The following is a 23,200-nucleotide window of genomic DNA, read 5'->3' as shown; positions in this document are numbered from 1 at the left end:
TCCATGTCTGGCGTATGGATGAAAAAACCATCTTTGGCTGAGACAAAATTTCAGGATCTATCAAACCTCTGTTCTACCTATACTGTGATATGGGTCAGAAACCTGGCCTCTCTTATAGGTAGACTTGGGGTGAATGGAGACATTGCTTATGTATTGTTAGCATAAAGCGGTTTGACTTTGTGCAAAATGTCAATCTCACAGAGATCTGGCCTTCCTTCAATCACACATTATATCCAAAAGCTGTGTTGTATGCTCTTCAGCCATGTCAGCAGGGTGGACAAAAACACCCCAGCACACGGTGCTCTCAAACTCTCTATCAATATGCAAAAGGGTGCGTGCCTGTACCTTATCTGGTGCTGCTCAGGGTAACCTCACTACACAATGCTAGATGCGATGTAATCAACTGTAGTCACTCTGGCTGGTGCAACGGTGCTCAATAGAATTGCCATATTTGATTATTAGGATATGGGGCAGAAGGGAGTGTTATTGAGGGCTTGCTGAGAAAACTGTCATTCAAGACTATTTTATATAATCCAAGAAGACATTCAATGAGGAATTGTTCTTAGAGATCCTGTGGCACTTTTCACAAGCATCCGCGTGCTAGCCACAGTGACATCCAATACAAAAATTCCTGTTACACACCAGTTTCTCCTGTGGTTTCAAATGGCTTCAGTACTCTTCTTCACTTCCTGTCCTTAGTGATTGTTCACTGTTAAAAGCTGCTGTGTTTCACCCTGGAAGTGGCTACATTTCAACCTGGTACACAAAGTGACTTCACTATATGGTCAAATACTGTCATTCTTACCCATTCCTCATGCACACAGAGAGTGCCTATTAACTGTCATAGGCATTTTGCATGAATAAACACTGCAGGATTTGGTCAGTAGTGTATCAAATACTTTACTGTAGGATGCTTCAGGACAAATAACACAATTGTATGCTATTCTAAGTAAGTTAGTAGTGTCAATGCAAAACATATTTCAAGAGTGTATTTAAATTTTGTTTTATGACAAACAGGTCAGGAAGAAAATTTAAAATGAAGGTGCAACATTAACTCCTTGTCACAGACACTATATGTTGCCATTAACGTGATGCATACTAGTCAAGAGCATCTAACGTCTGGTGATCAAATGGTTAAGATTCTCCAGTGGAAACATAATGAAAGAGCAGTGGGTGAACTTGTATTATATCAAGAGGCTGACACACCTACGTAAAACTCTGAGTAAAAGACACAGGGTCAGCTTTAATTCAACTTCCTGGCTCTTGTCTGTTTTCAGTAGAAATGACTGATGAGTGAAATCTCTGCAGGGAGGAATTTGGGAGATTCTGCAGGAATGCCAGGAAATCTGTCCTGCCCTACGTTGCTTCCTGCAGAAAGGGAGCTTACAAAACCTGCACAGAAATGGCATTCTTCAGCAGGTCCCACTGGTTAGAACACTACCGAGCTGCTATTAAAATGAAAAATGTGTTTTAAAAGGCCCTTTCAGGTCAAAATTCAGGAAAGATTTTCCTCAGGTGAGCCAAGCAGCACATTGCAGTTGGGAGGCAATTTGTTCCAACTAAAACTGGCACGAATGGTCAAGATTAAAACCTCATCTGCCCTTTCAGCAAAGTTCAGGTTTCTGGATCCAGGTTTGAATCTCGGTCTTTCTAGTCTTAGCTGTTCTCAGTTGAGAGCAGGAGTTGATGTGTAATGTATCATGCATTTACCTCTGATGTGGTCCCAACTGACCCCATGGCAGGGGTGGGGGAAAATCAAGTATGTCAGAAGTAAACTACTTGATGATCCTTCCCCCTCTCCCCCCATGTTGTGTTACTCTATCTGTGAATACTAAAAAATTAAAAATAAATAAATTTTAAAAAAAAGAACCCACCACACACACTAGTCTTGTATTGAATGGAGCAGAAGTGAAGTCAGAATGTGGTCTTAAGTCATAAATTGTGTTTGATGTTGAATCATGGTCCATAATTTTTCAAGGTATTTTATTTCTTATTACAGGGAAGTTTTTCAAAAGGAAAAACACTTAAGAGACGAGGATTTCAATAACTGTAAGTAAAAGGCAAATACAAAAGGGTTTTGTGGAAATCTACATAAGCACCTCTTAAAAAAAATTGTCTAGAGTCGGAGTTCTCTCTTTACAAAGAAGCATTCAAGAGTAGAGGCCAATTCTGATGTCATCTTTGATTTGTTTAAGAAAAAAAAATCTGGAATAGCACTCAAAATTAAATTGCACAAGAACAGCCACCTGCAACTTATTTTGTGTGTAAAATGAAAGTGTTTCTTTGTAGCTACTTAGGACTGACTAATGTCTAGAAAACTCTGATTCTCATGAGTGAAATGAAGAAAATGAAAGAAATGCAAATGAAAGGAAACATTCACATGTTTTGATCCCAGTTTTGCCACTTGATACATTATTTGCATGCTGTAGAATGAGACTGTTCTAGTTTTCTTCAGTAGATCAGTTGAAATTAAGAGAACATGCAGATATAAAAATACTATCAAAATTGTTATTGCAATGCTAAAATTGACTGAAAAGTTCATTGTAACTAATATTTCTTAGTTGGGAAAAAAATGGTGATGCTTTTTAAGGTCAGCATGTTGCTCCTGAATTAATCCTAATTTCTACCCTATGAATAATCTTCATAAGGAAAGCAGTTTTCAAATGCTTAAATACATTTATTACATCCATTTCCGCCATAATTCTATACAAGATTGATAAGAAGGCTACCCTACTGGCAACCCACTAAGTTGCTGTCATCTTTTTTTAATTAAGCATAGAGGTACCCGGTGTGAAAACTACAGTTCCCAGCATGCAGTGCTCTGTCCAAGTTTGACTGATATCTGCGCGCCACATTTGGCCTGTGAAATGCATGTTGGCTACCTTCTGCTCAACAAGACATAATAAATATTATAGTGCTTGTTAGCATTGACTAGAATCAATCAGTACTTGACTGCTGCAATCAGTTAAAAAAAAATCTCAAGTCCTTCACTGTATCACTGACAGAGAGACACTGAAGTGGTTCAATTTGCCCCTGTTGGAAAAATAATAATTAGGCATCTTGACTCATAAGGATCAAAATTAATTTAACATAAGGCATTTATTGTTTGAGGCAATTATCCATTCAAGACCTGAGTTTCAGCACAACAAAGTGTTCAAAAGGAGAACTGATCAAGACAAGATCCCATGCTTCTTTTGCAAGACTTTATGCCATTATCCCTTAAAAATAGAAGTAGGGAATGAAGGTAATAAATACTTTTCACTTCTACAATACCTTCCATTGGAGAGCCTCAAAGTCTTTACCAGACATTTCTGAATTTAGCAACACAATAACCCCATTAGAAACAGCTAGACAATCCATGTGCCCTCTCTGTCAATGACAACATTACATAATAGTTAAGCTATAGGTAAGCAGTGGAACAGGTTATCCTAGGGAAATTGTGGAATCCATGTCCTTGGAGGTTTTTTTAAGAACAGGGTAGACAGGGTAGACCGCAGGGGTGCCTCATTGTGGGGGCATAGACTAGATGACCTCATGTGGTCACTTCCAGCCCTACATTACTCTAATTCCATGATTCTATAATTAAAAGGATCCAAAACGGCCACTCCTTGAATACAGCATTATGATTTTGGGAAATCAAACTCAAGCAAACTAGGAAAAATTTGAAAGCCCCTTCAAAGCTAACTCTCACAGGAAGCATTTATGACAAAAATATTTCTGCTGTACTTAATGGCTATAGAGCCAGAGGAAAAGTCAATGCAGTGTAAGATTTGTTTGCTCCAGTATGTGATGGGAGAAAGAAAGTATTGGAGGTTTAACACACATTCACCTTTAAGAATGAGTATTAAAGAAAACCTAGATGTGGCTTTACAGAAGTTTGATTAGTGCTATGTAAACACTATATGTAGAAGACATCACAGTTCTTCATGACACAGAGCTCCATCTGAAAGAAGTTGGTCCTTTGCATCAGGGCGGGGCACTGCATAAGGCCCTCTGTATTTAAGAGGAAGGCAGCACAAGCCATTCTAGTAGATTGTGGATTATACCCTAGTTCCACAATTTAAAGATTGTAGCACTTTTATTTCAACTAATTTGCCCAATTAATCTATGTTGTGAACATATGTTAACATGCTACTCCGTATGTCAAGCAAAAAAGAAAGTCACTGCTACTTCTTGTATCTTGTTTTATGAGAAGTAACACCATGAAGAGAGAGAGAGAGAGATTAAAATACAAAGGAATCTGAGTTTTCTAAAGTGAGAAGGGACCTTTATCATCATTTAGTCTAACTTCCTGCATAACAAAATAAATAATAGGGTGGTTTGTAATACTAAATAACCCTAGTGTGAAGACATAATTGCTAAGGAGATCCGCACAATGTTAATTAAAGCAGATATCTGAAGAAGTTATTAAATTACAAATAAAAATCATGATTAACCAGGAAGAAAATAAAGAAGCAGATGGTGTGGAAGTCATTAAAAAAAGCCAGCTCCTTGAAAGGGTGCATTCCATTAAAGATTAGCAAAACCAGCAAGGCACAAGCAAGGCCAAGGCTGGGGAGGATGTGGTAACAAATCAAGAGCAGTAACCAGCCGACAACTGAAACCATGCCTCACTAGAAAGATGATCTCTATTATTTTCACGTGTGAAAGGGTTTACCAACAGGTTTATGGTAAACAGAGATAGAAACTGACCATCAATCCTTATGAGCCTTGATTAGACCAACATTTCCCAGCATAGGGCTGGAAGGATAGAGGGATGTCTGATAAAGCAGTGTTTGGAGGGAATCTAGATCTGCTCTGGTTTATGCACACACTGCAGACATGCTGCTGTGGCTTCAGGTAAAGTGGTAGTGGCCCCATTGACACAGAATGGTGTTTGATTATTCCCAGTATTCAGTAATTTAGGATCTGGTCTGAGTCCACCAGTTCACATAGTTCACCAAATCACCTTCAGGTAAAAATGACTTTCCAGGGATACCATCGCAGATCAGATTTGCACCAGTGACATAGAAATGAAAGACTCTAAAATCCCAAACCGTGGAGGGATCTAGTCACTATTCACTAGTATGCACCAGATTAGTTATCTGAAAACAACAAATAATTAAGCACAATTGCTGGTTGAAGATGTATTTAGTAAAGTGAAACATTTCAGTGTTGAAGTATTGTTACATTATGTGAGTATTTTGGTTGTAGTGTAAATATTAAAATTCCCTTTCTAAATTAGTTAGTGAGAGATCCAATCAGGAATTTGATAGAGGTTACATTGCCCTCTTGCCTTCACTGTAGTACCTCCAAGTCAAGACTGATGCCTATCTGCAGTCCATGTGACAAAGCTTGCATTGCACTGTTCATACTGTCTTTGTTGGGTAAGTGGACTGATCTCCAGGGCTTTCAATTTAGCACCTTTCATTAGTACTAAAATGTCAAATCTTAATGTTAAACTAAATGTTGTTTAAAATGTTGAACCTTAAAGACAATCTCCATTCCCTATATTAAAAAACAAATGAATGCATAAAAGGTAATATCAGCAAAAGCAATGTGTTGGCAATAATCTAACCATTTGATCACTGTTGTTCTCATGTTTTAGAATATCCCTGGAACTTCTCTATGCCTCTATTTCATTTCCTAGTGTTTCAGTGTAGCTTATCCATCAAGCTTTGCTTTAAAACACAACTCAGTTCAGGTGTTAACTGCTGAATTATTAACCAGCTCAGTTATGAATGTCTTTGAAACAAATTTTGTTCCAAGATAACCATCATTCATCCAAAATATGGTGAGAGAATTACTTTGCCCTCTGCTTAAACTTAGAAACTAATCCTTAAAGCTCAAAAAATATCAGAGTCAAAGAGAAAAATCATCTGGATTAATACCCTGTTTAAGTTTTCTTGAAGAAGCAGCTAAGAATGAATATTAGCACTAGGTTTCTGTAACACTATAAGTAATACAAAGGCAATAATACAGTACTTTAATGATTACTTCTTACAGGTGGGTTTAATTTTAGTTTTCTACCTTTGGAATAAGATACAACAGTTGTAAACTAGGTTGTATAGTATTAAAGAAATGTGTTGTGTTTGACCTCATTCACCAGAGTAGTGGAGTCATTCTGAACAACAATATAATTAACATTTATGTGTGTGTTATTTAAAACAAGCTTTAACATTTATTAAGTAATGATGAATTATTTTACACACACGCACTGGGCTGAGACACAAATCAGCACAATTTACAGCTTAGAAGCCTTTCAGAGTAACAGCCGTGTTAGTCTGTATTCGCAAAAAGAAAAGGAGTACTTGTGGCACCTTAAAGACTAACCAATTTATTTGAGCATGAGCTTTCGTGAGCTACAGCTCACTTCATTGGATGCATACCGTGGAAACTGCAGACGACATTATATACACACAAACAACTCTAAATTGTGCCTGTTTTAGTAACAGCTGTGACCATCTTATTAGCAGGAAAATTTACTTGATTTCTCCTGCCCATTTCTATAGCATCTTTACTATGGGTATGGGAAAAGGGTATTATTAGAAATGGCCAAACCTACTCAGAAAAAAAAAGAAATCAATGCACCTGAGGCATGTTTCAACTCACATTGAAGCCAATATAAAGATTCCCTTTGCCTTCAACAGGTATTGGATAAGGCCCTGTACCTCAGCCCTATTCTTTAGCCAACAATGACTCTGTTCTAAGGCTTTCTGGATAAGTACTCGTCATCCAGCAGGCTGCACTCCCTGTTGCTGAAATCCATCTGGGAGCCTCAACTTTCTCCATCTCTAATCCAAGACAGACATCCAAATTTTGGGTGTTTTGGACATTCCACATGGGGGGAAATTCATTTTGGGGCTCTGATCAGGGAGAGACCTGAGAGCATGCAGGATTTTGAAGATAATGTTGGCCTACACTCAGGAGAAAAAATGAATGGATGACAGCTTGTCATTTCCTGTAGATTAGTGCCAAACATGGCCTTTAAGTACTTAATTGTTTTTTATATATTTAATTAAGGATTTAAGATTTTTATATAGCTACACTGTGAGAAATTATGCACTAAGTGCAAAGGTACTGAATAAATGGCCCTCCTTAGCAGTAGCCAGTGAATCAAGTTATTTTCTCAAGGAATAAGGTTTTTTGGTGCAATCAAGTGGGGGGAGGGGAAGAGAGAGACTAGGCCTTCAAAAAGCAAGTTACTTTCACAGTGCTTAAATTTGTAAAGAAAGAGGTGCCAGGGCTCAAGCAACAACAACAGTGTTCTCCAAAAAAAAGGATCTCTCACACACCATATGAGCAAGGTCTCTTCCCCATACACCACTAACAGAAGAGGTGCTCGGCTGTGCCCTGGCATGAAAAGACATGTCAGAGCTGAGTCCCAGCAAGCCCCAGCACAAATTAAGATCTGAAGGTATTGAAGGTTTCCAGTACTATTTACTTGTAACCTCAGTTAAAGGCTATCACTACTAGGAATCTGATATTTGCCAGTCACTTAAGTAGTTGCCTAAGGAAGGTTCTATGAGAAAATGGTTCTATGGTTGGGGAACCAGCCTAGGACATAGGAGACCTGGTTCAATACTACCACAGATTTCCTGTGGGACCTTGGACAAAAATCACTTAGCCTCTGTTTAAAAATAAATAAATAAATATGAGGATAGTAGTACTTCCCTACCTCGCAGGGGTGTTGTAATGATAAATAGATTGTGAAGTGGTTTGAGATCTACTGATGAGAAAGTGCTATATAAAATTATTATATCCTGCATATATCTAGAGGGGAATATATGTTGCCTATGGCTGGTGAAGATGGGTAGCTGACCCCTGGCAGGCACCGACAAGGCTTCCTCATGCTAAGGGCAGGTGGTAGTGAACAACCTGGACTCCTAGGAAGCACCACAGAAGTGCAATCTAAGCAGCCATGGAAAGGCAACCGGCAAATGAAAATGTATGGAACAGGATGGAAAGAGACATATGGTGTTTAACAGATTAAGATACTCATTAAGGATAAAATTACAAATATGTGCCACATAAAGTTCTATTAACACTGAGAAATAAAACCTAAACTTTTCTGGATAATAAGAGGAAGATTATTGAGCAAGGTCAGATAGCAGCAGATTGGATTAATAGAATAGCCACCATAATAAAATCCAACAAGTTAAAGATTTGTATAGACTAAACACAAGTGCTACCCATAAGAACAGTTAGGAGGTAATGGATAAGTCACTCAAGTCATGTTGAAAATTTTAAGTGTCTGACTGGGGCTTGGATTCCTAAGTCATTGAGATGCTTTTAAAAATTGTATCTTATGTCTAACTTTCAAAATACAACAGTATTTTCAGTTTTGGATGCAAGCCAAATGTTTTGGCAGGTCAGGCTCAACATAGAAACTCAGTTCCTTCTTCTTCCCTTTTGGTAGATACATACTTAAGTGATTTTTCAGGACTGCCTCAGTAACCAAGATGTGCCAAACATCATATTGCAAAGCTTTTGAGGATCTGAATGGAGTGGAAGTAATGTTTACTTGTGAGCGGAGAGGACAGTGATTGACACCACAATGAGAGTCTGCATAATGTGCAGCCTGCCAAAGACAGACATGGCTCAGTGACAAAGGAGTTCCAATGGGTCTGAGAAATGTGGAAGCAATTGTACAAATGGAACAATCACAAACAAGAAGGCCTTACAGAGAGATTCATAGCCTTTAACATCAGAAGGAACCATCATGATACTCTAGTCAGACCTCCTGCACATTGCAGGCCACAGAATCTCGCCCACCCACATATCTAAATAAGTGTACCTTCATCACAATTAAATTCTCCATTCAGATAGCTGTGGTCTAGACTACGCCTAGCGCCATATGCTTCCAAAGTACTGAACTAAGCCATTCAGACATGGTTCCAGATCAGTATTACAAGATGAATAATGTAGCTTAACCTCAATTGACTATGTTATCAGCTAACTGTTCTCAGCATTGTCTGAGCATAGCTATCATCAACTTTCTGGTCTACCATCTACATTTTTAGAAGAGTTTCACAAATGTCTCTCAAGCTTCGCTGTGGTTATATATTCACAATTCATTTTAAGCATGTTTAATCACTCTTCTACCCTTGACTTCTCCTCCTTACTTGATTTTTCACTTGGAGCAATGATTTACATAAGCTACTCACTCAGAGTGTCCATCTCCTAATTGAGCAACATTGTTATACTGAGGCTCTTGTTAACTAAGCTTCCATTTTCTGATCATAGTTGCAGGTTTTAATTTTTTTTTTAAATTCAGATAGTTGAGGTCTATTATTATTTTAAGGTTAGTGAAGATTACATTGAACCTGAGTTTATGCATTTGTCTGATGTTAGTGGGCCATGTAATTAAATTAACCAATTTGTTAATCTGTGCAATAAGTCATTAATAGTAGATGGCAAGTCTTCCAAGCAACACACCCACACCTACCCCCCACCTACCTTCTGGGCTTCCTCTTTTATAATAGTTTACTTACCAGTTGGACAAACTTTGCAGAACTCTGTCTTTAGCTAAATTGATAAAGTAGGTTCCTCATGATGGTAAACTGGACTTCCCTAAATTGTCTTCTTACACTTCCCTAATTAAGGTAAATAGCCACAACTTTCAGCAGCTAGTTCATATTTTTTCTTTATTAGCAAGAGATCGTTCACCCTCATTTCCGAGCTTGGGCTCATGCTTGCACCAGGAAGTCTTTACGACTTTCCTGTAATAAAGTTATCCGTTCTCATGATGAATTGCCCAGCCATATAACGTCTCTCAGCATGAGATTTCTTATCCCGCTACGCCACCTGGAACAGCTGGCTCTTCCCCCCCGCCGTCATTTGTTGACAAAAATCACGCTTTGGTTCTTATCTAAACCACCCACTTCTTGAGCTGGTCTTGTCCTTCCTGAAGCTTGTACAAGATATTATTGGCCGTTGTTAGGCATGGTTCTCCCCCTCCCCCATCTTTTAAGTAGCAGCATTGGAGTTGTTTAACTCGAGCGTTTACATGGAAGGTTGAAAGGAAAGTGACAAAGACCGAGAACGCCAAGCACATTGCCCTGAACCTATTCCTTCCCACATCTCCATCCTCAGTTCAGACCACTTCAAGCAGCCTGTGCAACAAACGACTTTGTGATTTTTTATTTTTATAATGGTCTTGCTGTAGCCTGCAGCTAACTCGGCCGAGTCGTCTTGAGGTCTGCTTTCATTAGCTCAATGGCATTTCATAATTTGGGTCACACAAACTGTTCTCAGCTGCCGTCACACCACCCAGTAAGAAGAAGGATGTCTGCTTGCTGATCCATAAGAGGCTGTCCTAGGTAAGAGCTGAGCCGTAAGAAGTGGATGTCAATGATAGGAGCAGAAGAAGGGCATAAAGAGAAGGGACTGAGTTTTGATCAGTGTTTATGAGCCACAAGGAGTGTTAATCCTTCCCTCCTCCGCAAACCAGCTACTTTTCAAACTGGCAGACTAAATCATTCAGAAATTAGTGACAAGTGACTGCAGTTGCAGGGTGGATCCCAAAATTACGTCTGTGCCTACAACGCAGGCGCTTGGAAGGGTGCGCACAGATGCGAAAGAGGATCATTTCTCTGTCACACCTGGCTCATTTTCTTTTCACTTTGGTGCACAAAAGTCATTGTCCTGAGTAATAGACTCAACTTGCATGGGGAGGGGAAGGGGAAGAGGTGAAATGTGTCCGATCGGAGCCTAGCATGTACAGAAGTGCAGTGTAATATACATCCACACGAGTTCTTGGGACAGGAGATTAAATCCCGGAGTTGGCAACAGGTTCAGCAGGAAAGTAGACACCGAAAATAAATCCGAGAGGATTTTCCCTCCTCACGAGCGACACCCAGCGCCGTCCCCTCACGGGGACGCAGACCTGGGAGGAGCAGTAGTTGCAATGGCTGAATAAAAGATTTCCAATGGGGACTAGCAAAACTTCTGCTCAGTCTAACAAACCCGAATAGAGCAGACCCCGTCACCAGAGACCAGACAGGCGGAAGCTCTCCCGGAGTGTCTTTCTGACACAAACCCGCCAGAGCTCCGCCTCCGATGAACGAGGTGGCGTGGGGGGGGGGGAAATCCTAGCTGGACTAATGCGCCGGGCGGGGAGCTTCCCGCCAAATGCAGCAAGCACTGAACGCTGCTGTGGGATGCCATTCCCCAGCAACAGGATGTGTGCGCAGTGTCCAGGGGGCGCTCCCAGGGAGCTCCAGGCGGCTAGGACCCCCCCGGCAAGTCGAACAAGAAGCTCCCCGCAGCGATCAGAGCGCGAAGAGGAAGATGTAGCATAGCCCGGTCAGAAATCGCCTGAGGCGAACCTGCCCTGGGCTGCTGTTCGGTGCATTCCGAGACTCCCCCCCGGGGGCAGGGGAGAAAACTCCCCGCGCAAAGCCGGGCAGCACCCGCAATGCTCCACGGCAAGCCCAGCCCACGCCCGGCGGCAGCCAGCCCGCCCTCTGCCCGCCGCACGTTTCAGTGGAGCTGTTGCAGGATTGCCAGCGAGAAAAAGAGGCTGTTAGTGAAGGGGACAATCCGTCCTACCCTCCGTCCCACACTACGCACGTACACCCTCGCCCTGTTTTCCACGGCTCTCCCCTGCAGTGGCCGGTCTGCCAAAAATGGGGCTGGGGGACGATGCACCACAAGAAGTCATCAGCGAGAAGCTGGAGCCTTTGGCACCTGGGGAGGGATAGGAGACCGTTTTAGGGGTCAAAACTCGATGTCTCTGCTAAAGTGGCCCACAAGTGCAGGAGTTAAGAATGCTGACCTTGATCCCATTTTCAAGTTCAAGTTCGACCACCGGGCACTGACTGGGGCAGTACCCACCTATTGGGTCTGGCTGCCGGTAGACATTAGTGTACCACTTTGCTCTGCATTCCATTTTCAAGGTGATTTTAGTAGCCATAAATGCTAGAAAGGTTCTATTTGGGGAAGGCAAGACCTTCCCTTCTGAACTCAGCTCTGTAATAGGGGGTAGATTCTGTGGCAAATTCTGCTCTGGGGTATACAGTAACCTGCGTACAGGGGCTCAAGGTTTTGCTTTTTGGCTTTTCTTTAAGTAAAATGTTGGTTTTTTATGACAGGTTTCAGAGGAACAGCCGTGTTAGTCTGTATTCGCAAAAAGAAAAGGAGTACTTGTGGCACCTTAGAGACTAACCAATTTATTTGAGCATGAGCTTTCGTGAGCTACAGCTCACTTCATCAGATGTTTACCGTGGAAACTGCAGCAGACTTTATATACACACAGTTTCATGATTTCTGTGTGTATATAAAGTCTGCTGCAGTTTCCACGGTAAACATCTGATGAAGTGAGCTGTAGCTCACGAAAGCTCATGCTCAAATAAATTGGTTAGTCTCTAAGGTGCCACAAGTACTCCTTTTCTTTTTGGTTTTTTATGTTACTGACAATCTAGTATTTCATAGATCTTCAGTGAACAGCCTTTCATATATTTCAGAGACCCAGGCTGTTGCTATTTGTTAATTTACGTGATTTGAAATGTACATTTGGCTTCTGCAACTGCAATTCTGTTCTTGGCATCTTTTTCACACTGCTGCAGAGCATGGGAAGCTCTCAGACAGCTTGAGTGGTGAAACACCTCCGTTTCTGCTAATCCTCTTATTCACAGGGTATAGGTCACACTCTGTAATGATAGAAATGGGCTGACACCCAGGAAAGAAGCTATGTTGGAGCTAAATTAAAATTCATATTCTTTCTCTCTGAAACAGATAGGGGCTTCTCCCCTCCTTCATCAGCAGTGGGGCACCAAGATGGGAATATAATTATGCAACAACAAATCTGAAGAGGTGGGAGTGAGGTGAACAGGAGAGACCATTATAAAATGTGACTGTAGGGAAAGCACCAGTATACTTCTCCCACACACATATATTTGTCCTAAGGAAAACAAAAGTTCTACATTAAAAGTATCTGCAGTTACAAAAATGCCTTTCAGAGCAAATACATGCATACATCAGAGATGATCACAACATTAGCATGTCAGGCACCCCAAAGTAACAGGAAGAAAAATCCAGCATCAGGCTTCACATTTAACTTAAACCACGTCTAAGGGAAACCTGAGAAAATAGCTCCACTCCCCGGGAATCCAAGACTGACAAAGAACATCAGGGAGCAATATTCCACATGCATTATTTATAGTTTCCATCTAATGAGAACTTGTCTATAATGAAAAAGATAGTTCCTTGTATCATCGGAAATTACATTTTTTTTTTTTTTTGGTGAACTCTTTGAACATCTGGTAGTCCTGTGGTTTTTAAGGGGTCTCTTAAAAGGAAGGATGAGAGTTCAGGTGTTGAGAAAACAACAAACTGTTTTTAGAGAAGAAAGGAGTGTGCCCACTCTGTTTAGTCCTCAACATTACATGAATGTTTCCCGGGGGGGGAGAGGTTAGGAAATCATACTTCCTTGGGATCTACTAAGAAACCAGCATATCTGGCATTTAAGGCTCTCCTTGCTGGGTTTATATCTCCAGCCTCTAGGGAACTCAGGTGCTGCTGATAATTAACTGTGATGAGCTAGCACCAGTTTCTTGAGGAGAAGGCTGCTGCCAAGGCTAATAGCTGGCAGCTGTGAGGTTTCTGCAAGTATGAGAGAGCATTTTAACCCTAAGCTTGCCAGTCACTGCACAAGGGCCAGCCACTATCATCAGAAGTCTGGTTATAAGGGATCCTCAACCATTTTAGAAGGGGTAGGATATAAAAATATAACTAATCAAGCGGTTGTGAGGGCAGCCTTCCTTAAGTGAAAATCATGATTAAACAGTAAAGCTTACACTTCCTTCCAGGCAGCCACCCTCTCGTATGCTGATCCCTGGGAGAAGCATAATATTCTTCTGGGTGTGGAGGAAGGGATGAATGCAGAAAAAGCTCTAAAAAGGAAATCAATCACTTTCTTACTTCCGTCTGTCTAGGTACTTGCAAGGCACCATTACCATAGTATCTCAGAGTGTCACAAACACTGATTTAGCCTCACCGTTCCTTGTGACATGAGGAAGTATTATTGTCCCTATTTTATAGATTGGAAACTGAGGCACTGATAGATAACATGACTTGCCAAAAATTGCACAAGAAGCCTGTGGCAGAGCCAAGAATTGAACTTAGAGCTCTTAAGTCCCAGGCTTGTGACCTAAGCACAGGGCTATCATTCTTCATTGCACCTTAAGCCTGGAAAGGAGTCCACCCAAAACACTAATTTCTCACAATCATTGAAGAAGAGGTGTTCCACAGATATAGACATGATAAACTGACAGTTTGTGATCTGTGCCAAGAATTACAATAGGATTTAGATTCAGACAAGGATGAATCATGTCCGGTCTACAGTTGTCAAGGTAACAGCAGCCTTAGGCTTCCTAGCTACAGAGGGGCATTACTCCAGACACTTCTCTTCAGGAGACACTTATTGCCTGGTTAATGCTTGCAATGATGCACTTCACCTATGCTGTCTGAGGATGTTCCATGTGATTGATTTTTCATGGAAAAGCAACACCACTTTAAACCTATTCACAGTATCTATTAAATGGCCCAATTGCCATAAATGTTGGAGCTATCAACTGCAGGCACATAGGGCCATGAACGTGGAACAAGTGCTTCTCCCAGCAAGAAAGTCCTCTGATCCCTGCTTTGCACGTGACACACAATGCCAAGTGTCACACATTAGCTGTTTTCATCAGGCTCCCTGGATCATGCCATGATGTATGCAGGCAAGCTCCTCTAGATCAGCTCCTTGGTTGGGTAGAATCGCTGCAGATCAGAAGGCTAATAAGCAATTAACACATTTTCATATCCCCTGTTTGGGTAATACCTAGCTGTTGATTACTATGCCATTTACTTTTAGATGACGAGAGTGATCACCCCAAATTTGGGCTAGGCCACTTGTTCCCAAACCCCTTAATACACCTGTTGAATTAAAGTAGAATGATCAAAGATTGAACTAGGCATTCTTAAAATGCATTAGATATCAGGATTGCACTAGCAGTCCATTGCTCTACAGCATCCTGTATGTGTAGGGAATATTCCTTTCATGCTGTATTCTAGCCAACTAAACGAAAGCAATGGGTGCCAGTCATATATTCTGCGGGATCCTGTGCTAAGACAGACACAAAGCATTTACCCTACAGCTTTTTTCACACCTGTGATGGAGTCAGCTCTCTAACCACCACATTCTCCTAATATGCCTAGGCCAGCTCCCAGGCATGCAGGAAGTATGCACGTGCCTGAGAGCATTACTCCTGGGGGAATTCTTCACCAAAAAATTAAAAGTCTGCACACAATATTTTATAACTCTGCAAAATTCTGTGTATTTTATTTATCAAAATAACACAATACCATCACTCCAGTTTCAATTATTTGGGTAATTTATTTCAAAATACCTGTCAACAAGTATGTCAACAAAACAGAGAACATCAAAAAAGATTCCCTCAAGAGTAGAGAGTTAAAGAAACCCCTACAACAACCCAGTTCCAGTTGGTGGGTGCTGGAGGGGGCTGTGTGGGGCACCCAGAGCCCAGACATCTGCACTCCCATCCTCCCAGAGCCCAGCTGCAGGGCACTTCCCTGCCCCAGACACCAGCACCCTCCTCCCCCCGGAGCCAAGCCATGAGGCACCCCCGCAACCCAGACATCCACACACTCCTCCCCCCGGCCCAGACACCAGCATCCCCCTCCCCTCCAGAGCCCAGCAGCGGGGTAGCCCCCAGACACCAGCTGCCCAAACACCAGCCCTCCCCCTTCCCACAGAGCCCAGCCATGAGGCAGCCCCCAGCCGAGATACCAGCACCCACAGAGCCTTTACTCCCCTCAACTTCTTTACTGTTCTGCCAGGGGACATGGTGTGGTACAGCCCTGCTCTTCCTCACCCTTTGCCAAAGCTGGGTGGGTCTCCCAGTCCCTTTCCTGTCCCTGGGTGAATGAAGATCAATGAGCATGCAGCCTCCAGCCCCTCCAGGCTGGGTGCTCTGCTCACTGCGAGCTGGGCTCTACAGAGTCCAGTGGCCCCTCGTGACATCCAGAAATTCTGTGTGGGAAACAAGGAATTCTGCTAAATTCTGCATTGGCACAGAATTCCCTCAGGAGTAGAGCATGAAAGGAGCAGAAAAGGTGAAGACAGGAACTGGTGGGAGGAGATTGCTGGCAGGATGCATTTAGTGTTGACAAACAAACAGAAAGACTGAGCAAGGAAGAATGGCTATAAGATGCTGAGAGTAGCCATTGGCTGGCAGCACTGTTACAACATCTGTGGGGAATGGGACCTCTTTGTGTGTGATTGTATGAGTATTCTATGCCCTACCACCTTAGCAAGGATTACAGGAGACCCCACAGGGGGTCCCCAGCTATAGGAGGAGAGGATAGTCATCTCCACACCACCTTAGATGCCCACACAGTAGCAATGGAAACCCACTCCAATAAACAAACATCCCTATAAATGTGCAAACTTATCCTCTCTCACAACAGTGATAGTTTAACTCAGGAGCCCCTGAGAAAAGGACAGCAGGTTCTGTCACAAAGTTGATACACTTAGATATAAAGTAGATGCCATACTAGTGCCTGGAGCACATTCTGAATGGGATGTCACTGCAGTAATCAGGATTTATTGTGTTTCCAGATAACATTACTTTGAATAGTCCCTTTCTCCCAGTCAAAATGAGTGCTGTAATACCAATAATACATTTTCTAAACTGCACAATGAGAGAAAGAAAGAAATACAGGTAGATTAGAGCTAGGGGGAAATGTTCAACTAGGCAGAAAGAGCTGCTGGATACAGTCCTGGTTGCTCAAAATCTGTCAGTGTATTCGATTACTGTACACAGGATGAACTGTTTGGGGGGTGAGTACTTTTACATATATTGCCATCAGTGTTAACCACATCACTGAGTGCTCCTCATCAGCTATTGAAGCACTTCACAAAAGAGATCACTATTATTATAATCAGTGTTTTACAGATGCGGAAACTGAGGCTCAGAGGTGAAGTGATTTGTCTGAGATCACCCAGGATGCCAGAACCAGGAATAGAACTTAGTTCTCCTGAAGTCCTAGGCCCATGCCCAAGCCACTATGCTACACAGTAAGGCTTCAGGGGAGAATGACAGGGGAGGTTGAATAAGTTAAAGGCAGGGTTAGCCTTGTTTCCATCCAACTATATGGAAATTGGCAGGATATTGCCTCTCCAGTGCATTAAGTTGTTGCCTTTGGTTACACAGCCCTAAACAGCACAGGTATTGGCTCCCTGGGGGCTGGGCTACACTCAAACATATACTGAAAGCAGGTTGAATTCACATCTTTTGTAGTTTCAGTCAGAGCATGGATGCTGTTTCTTCGGATTAAGTGTTGTATTTTGATTTAGCTTTCCAAAAATAAGAGTATTCACATCCTTGTCCTTAACATGTTAGCTGAATCTTTGAGGCTGGTTCCTGTCTCCTTGACCTTTTCTACACTGAAAGGGATGCACTGAAAGTTTCCTAGACCTGAGAACAAATGGGAAGGGGCCAAGCTTTATGGTGCAACAGTTTCTCATGTGAACCCACCAGCTCTCTCATCCCTGACTGTGTGTGACTCATCCTGTGTCCGTGCTCTGGGGTTCCAGCCCTCTCCAGCATTAGTGCAGATATGCTGGACAGCTTCCAATCATTTACAGGAATTACGTTTAAATTAAAATAAAAAGCTTTTATCAAGGAAAAAGTTTGGGTATAAAGGAAAAAGGAAACCAAGGGAATGGAGGGTGAGGAGAAAGGCAAGTGGCAAATCAAAATCATGTCCACTCTGCACTGAGTGATCTCCCTATGCCAACACCTCCTCCACATTAATACCCCTCTTAATATCTCATCTCTTTCACCAAGCTGTGATTTAACAGAAAAAAATATTACTCCAGCCTGTGCTTTTCTCCATGCATCCCCTGTTTGTTCTCTGCTTTTTTTTTGTTTGTTTGTTTGTTTTTATATATATATAACATGTCCTTTGCAGGAACTTTTTGGATAGGGTCAAGCACATTGTATAATAATTATGTGTGGTAAAAATATTGTTTCTCAGAGATTTGTGTAATCTTGGTCTTTCTTTTATATCAGTGTTTTTATTTTTAACCATTTATAACTGAATGGTGCCAGTGAGAAAGACTTCAATATTTTATTAAAACACATACAGGACATATGTGAAATTAGAGGCAGCCTCTTTTTGAGGTTGCAGGCTACATCATGCAGAAGCATTTGCCCAAGAATGGCAGGGCACAGTCTTGCAAGTATTTGCATAAGTTACCCTCCACTTATGCACAGCGAATGCTGTTACAGAACATGCTCCTCACATACAGTTGCAAATACTGAGAAAAGGAAAGTTCTATTCTATACATGCTATCTGCATTCTTCCAGGAATTTCCATTGATATCAAGGTTGAGGGTGTCTCTTAGCTGAGTAAACAACTGACAGAAAAGTGCACAATAGTCATGGAGTGTGTTCTTTAATAATTCCGTGTATGTATACGGCATTTATTATCCATCCAGGTAACTTAGCAAATGTCTGTTATCAAGGATATGGTGCAATTTAGTTTTTGCAGAGTGGGATGGTAATTTTTAGAAAACTTTGTACAACAAGTATATCATCATTCTTTCTTCTTTGCATAATATACAAATAAAAAAATCAGAAATTCCCCCCTGCCCCCCAAACACATCGTCAGCCACTGCTACTCCAATTAGGAGTGGAAGTAAAGCTTAGAAAGAGCTTCTCAAATAGAAAGTAAACAAGTAAGGGGCTTTATAGCCTGTCATGTTGTTATACCAATAAAATAAAAACCAGCAGGATCTTATTAAAGGGAAAAAGGCAAAATACCACATTTATTGTGAATACAGAAAGAATCATAGTAAGCAGTTAGTTATAGTTATAACATTCCATTCAATCTCATATTTATTCACACATTCATTCATACACACACACACACACTCCTACCTTCTGCAAGGTTGTTATCATAGTTACCAGCCTTAGAGTTGCTCATGCCAAGCCACTGGCCAGGTGGCCTGGACATGAGGAGGGAGCAGGGCCTTGTCAGATGCTCATCTGATGCTCCTGGAAGTTGGTTTGCAGAATTAGACTCCCCAAAGTTCTCACTTTTTAGAGTCTATTTTTATAGGAATTTCTTCCTAGGCCAGTCTATGGGAATTGCTTCATCATGCTGTTGCTGAATCAATCAGCAGATAGCACATTCCTGACGGCTCTGTGCTGCTAGATGTTATCTTGTTCTTTGGTTCTCCCATTCTTGAGGCTGTTGGGTGGATTCCAGTCTGCCCTCCGGGGGTCCTCTGGTTATTTCCACTTGACGCCTTCTTCAGCCTATGGACACTGGATTCTTAGGCTAACACCTCCCTGATCATTCAGTTATTATCCACACCAAGCATCCATCCACATACATCCTCTAGGTCTATTTTAATCACAATTGTTAATACAACAAAAGGGCAGGGAGTCTCTGGGTGCTGTTTCTGTTGTTACAGAGTATTGCTTTGAGTCTCTCTCTGTGTGAATTGCTTTGAGAACAGACTCTGTCTTAGAATGTACTAACGCAATTAGCAGCTTGCAGGTTTCACACATAGAGGGAGAGAAACAGTACCAAAAACCAAGAGATCTCTTAATTAGTAATACCCTGGAATTTAAACTATGGGGAATCAAACTCATTTGTGATTTTAATACAGAACTTCTTTAATATGATCCAACAATGTTCTGTTTGTTACACTCCAAACTCAAATTTGGCATTGAATGCAAACTATGCTTACCAAAAATGAGTACATTTGTACATTACTACAATGCCAAAAACATGGCATTTCATGTGGCCACCTCACTATTTTAAAAATCAATTTCCTAGGGTTCTTTTGGAAAGGATATCTACTTTTCAAGCTTTACAAAAAACATTAATTGGTCAGTGTGGATAGTGTCCTTGAGGCTGTAGAAGACACAAAAATGCCTCAAAACACAAAGCTCAGGGAAAAATACAACTGCAAGCTCCTAAATATGGTGAAAACTTACTAGCTGATTTTGGGAGGTATTAAGGTTGTTGAGGTTCCCATTCTGGGAAGTATATACCCAATAAAAATTGCTTATACTGCAAATATAAATTAAGTCAATGGAGTTGCACATGCTAGCCCTCCTTTAGAATCAGGCCTTTGGGTAACTTTACAAAATATAAATTGGGGTAGCAGTGTCATTTACTGTCATGGTTTAGTTAGTAGTCACAATTCCCAAAAATATTTTTATATATAAACCAACCCATGGAGTTTAAGGCAAACCATTATATTATCTAGCCTGACCTCCTGTGTAATAAATGCTATAGAATTTCATTCAGTTGCTCCAGCATTGAATCAATAACTTGTGACTGGCTAAAGCAGTGCTCCCCAAACTGTGGGGCGCACCACTCTAGGGAGGGGCACAGGGGGCAGGGAGGGAGCACCATCCAGCTCTACTCCATCTCCAGCTACAGCTCCACTCCACCCCCTGCTCTGCCCCCAGCCCAGTTCTGCCCTCATTCCCTCTTCACCCCCAGGCCAGCTCTGCCTCTAGCACCAAGTCCTCCTCCTTCCTGAGTTCTGCCCTGCAGCCAAAGCTCCTCTGCTGAGCCAACTGTGCAGTGATGGGGAGTGAAGTGGGGGCATGGACCCATTCCACTACTGGTAAGGGGAAGGCGTGAGGAAAAGTTTGGGCACCACTGGGCACTGAGTCTGAATCTGAAGACCACCTCTTCCCTTGCTAGTTTGTTCTAATTGCTTATCACCCTCACTGCTAAAAAATTGTGCCATATTTCTAATTTGAATGAATCTGGCTTCAGCATGTAGCCATTGATTCTTGTTATGCCTTTTTCTGCTATATTAAAGAGCCATTGAGTACCTGGTATTTTTTCTCCTGTTGAATGTACTTCTACACTGTAGTCAAATCACCTTTCCATCATCTTTTTGATAAATTAATCAGATTGAGCTTCTTAAGACTGTCACTGTAAGACACAGTTGCCAGCCCTTTAATCATTTTTGTGGCTCTTCTCTGCACTCTCTCTAATTTTTCAACATCCTTTTTAAAGCGTGGACACCAGAACTGAACACAGTAATAGATGTGATATATAACAGCTAACTAGTATTAACCTTCTAAAGATATTAACTAATCTTCCATAACAGATCTGTGATGTCAGTAAGCCATAGGCCCATTTTACAGGTGGAAAAACTGAGGCACAGAGTTTAAGTGACTTGCCCAAGGCCACTGAGGAAATATTAGAATAAAGATTCAATTTTAAGAATCCCTAGCTCCCAGCTATGGTGCACAGACCAGTAGCCCATGCCTCATTCCTCACGCAGCTTTTAGTTAGATGAGATTCTATGACCAGAGAGGGTATCTAAGCAATCTACTGACAGGTACAGCAATTTTCTCTGTGGTAATTTATACAGTACTCATTAGATCTGCCTTATGGTGAGAAGCAAAGGAATTCTGGAGTTGGGTAACCCCTGTCCCCCCGGGTCATTACCACTGAGCTGTCTGGCAGTAAAATACCCATCATTAGTGCTGGGCAAACCTCTTAGGGGTTGGACTTTGGGTTCAATTCAGATAAGCATCCAAAAGGATGGTTGCTTGTCTGAGTCTTGACAGAAGTTCCTTTATCCCTCTCTCATTCTCCCCACAACCTCCTGCCCCAAACAGGCCCTGAATACCTCCTACCTGCTGGTGGCCTCTTGGCTAGTGGCAGGGAGGCCAGTGGCTTATCATCCTCTTTCAGATGTCTCCAAGGTGACTTGATGGACCTAATCTACATTCCATCTGGAGGCATCTTGAAATATCACGAGAACAGATTGTCTTAATGGTGATGGTCCAAGTCCCACTGATATCTGGATTTATACACAGTAGGTGATTATTTTTTTAATTTGGGAAAAACCTAATTTGATTTAAAAATTCAGATAGAGAAAAATCCAGAAGGAGGGGGAAACCAGCCAAGATAAAAAACTCATCCTTTCTACTTTTTCCATTGTAGGCAGGGGTAAGCAGCCACAGCAATAATGCTAGTGGGATAACAGAGTTATGTCTTTGCTGTCTTCACAATGTTAAGGATATGAAGAAACTATACAGATACAGTTGGGTTCTAAATAACCATGTTTATTAACTATATACAAACATACAAGGCGTAGCTATGTAACATCAATATACTGCTACTCTGTTAGGCTTCAGGGGCTTCTGCTATAGAACAGAGGGAAGCCCACAACTGTTTAAAGGGATACTACTCAATCCCTGTACACTACACATAGTGAGAGAATATAGCCTGCCATTGTTCTGACTCTCTCAACACTTATGCAACTACTACTCTCATTGTACTTCCAACTTCCAGAGGAGTGCAGGGCATTGTGACATTGTTCTGAAAGAAAGAAACACACTCTTCTCTGTGTAAAAAGAAAAGGAGTACTTGTGGGAACCCGTCATCTTCTCTATGTCTTTCCCTCATGTTCATCTAATGATGTAGCACCTTCTAGTGCATGCTACCCTTGATAACGTACAGTGTAGTACTGTTCCCCTTCGAATTCTCATTTTCCTAAAAAATACTCATGGTGAACATTTGGTTTGCATTCAGGTCCTTGCATACCAATTATAATGTATTTATTCTTCAAGCTGAATAGCTCCAATTCTAAATTTTTTAACCTTGGCCAACTTTTCATTCCAGGACTGCAGAAATAAGGATTTACATAACCTCTAGTTACTTATTCCTTTTCAGCTGTGGGCCTTCAGAGTTTATATTGGAGATTGTGGCTGTGTTCCAGTAATTGCTCCTTCTGCTTGACAATCATCCAACTTCTTGGATGTTTTATATTTAATTTTCTTTCAGTTCACTCTGTCAGATTCCTTGTTCACTTTTATGGTAATTGCTGTACAAATTCTACAGTAGATCATTGTTTTCTTAGATGCATGCTCCCCTTCCTCCTCACAGAATCAAAGCATGGTTGAATCTATCCATTTAGAAAGAAAAGAACATAAAATGGCCTTTTGCAGAAGGGCACATTTTAAGAGAAACTCATTCAGAAAGTCATCATCTTCCCCACTTTGTAGAAGTCATAAGGTCACTACTAAAAATCTTGGGAGAAAGGTGCTAAAACCCAGGGATAGTCACAGTGCTCCTGGGCCAATGACAAGCCTATGTATGACACAAGAGACCAAGGAAATTCAAGCTTCAGCCCAGAAGTACACATGAATAAATTCTTTTA

At 41.5% G+C, this 23,200-nt stretch overlaps 1 protein-coding gene and 1 long non-coding RNA gene across 4 annotated transcripts in view; one reads left to right on the top strand and one right to left on the bottom strand.

Moving 5' to 3' along the window:
• LOC144930221 (uncharacterized) overlaps window positions 1-10,582 on the bottom strand; it is a 453,637-nt gene extending 443,055 nt beyond the window's left edge. The window contains exon 1 of one of the 3 annotated variants that reach the window (XR_013635366.1): window positions 9,474-10,561. The gene's annotated coding sequence lies outside the window, so the exon portion shown is untranslated. Of the gene's footprint in view, window positions 1-9,473 lie in introns of all 3 variants that reach the window. The other 2 variants (XR_013635367.1, XM_078851665.1) reach the window with 2 other exon arrangements.
• LOC144930222 (uncharacterized) overlaps window positions 1-23,200 on the top strand; it is a 264,343-nt gene that overhangs the window by 201,067 nt on the left and 40,076 nt on the right. Inside the window, exon 2 of the long non-coding RNA XR_013635368.1 lies at window positions 2,000-2,049. This is a non-coding gene — a long non-coding RNA (uncharacterized LOC144930222). The remainder of the gene's footprint in view (window positions 1-1,999; window positions 2,050-23,200) is intronic.

This window comes from Lepidochelys kempii, chromosome 2, assembly GCF_965140285.1.
Source record: "Lepidochelys kempii isolate rLepKem1 chromosome 2, rLepKem1.hap1, whole genome shotgun sequence".
NCBI lineage: Eukaryota > Metazoa > Chordata > Testudines > Cheloniidae > Lepidochelys > Lepidochelys kempii.
This window is presented reverse-complemented; position numbering and strand designations above follow the sequence as displayed.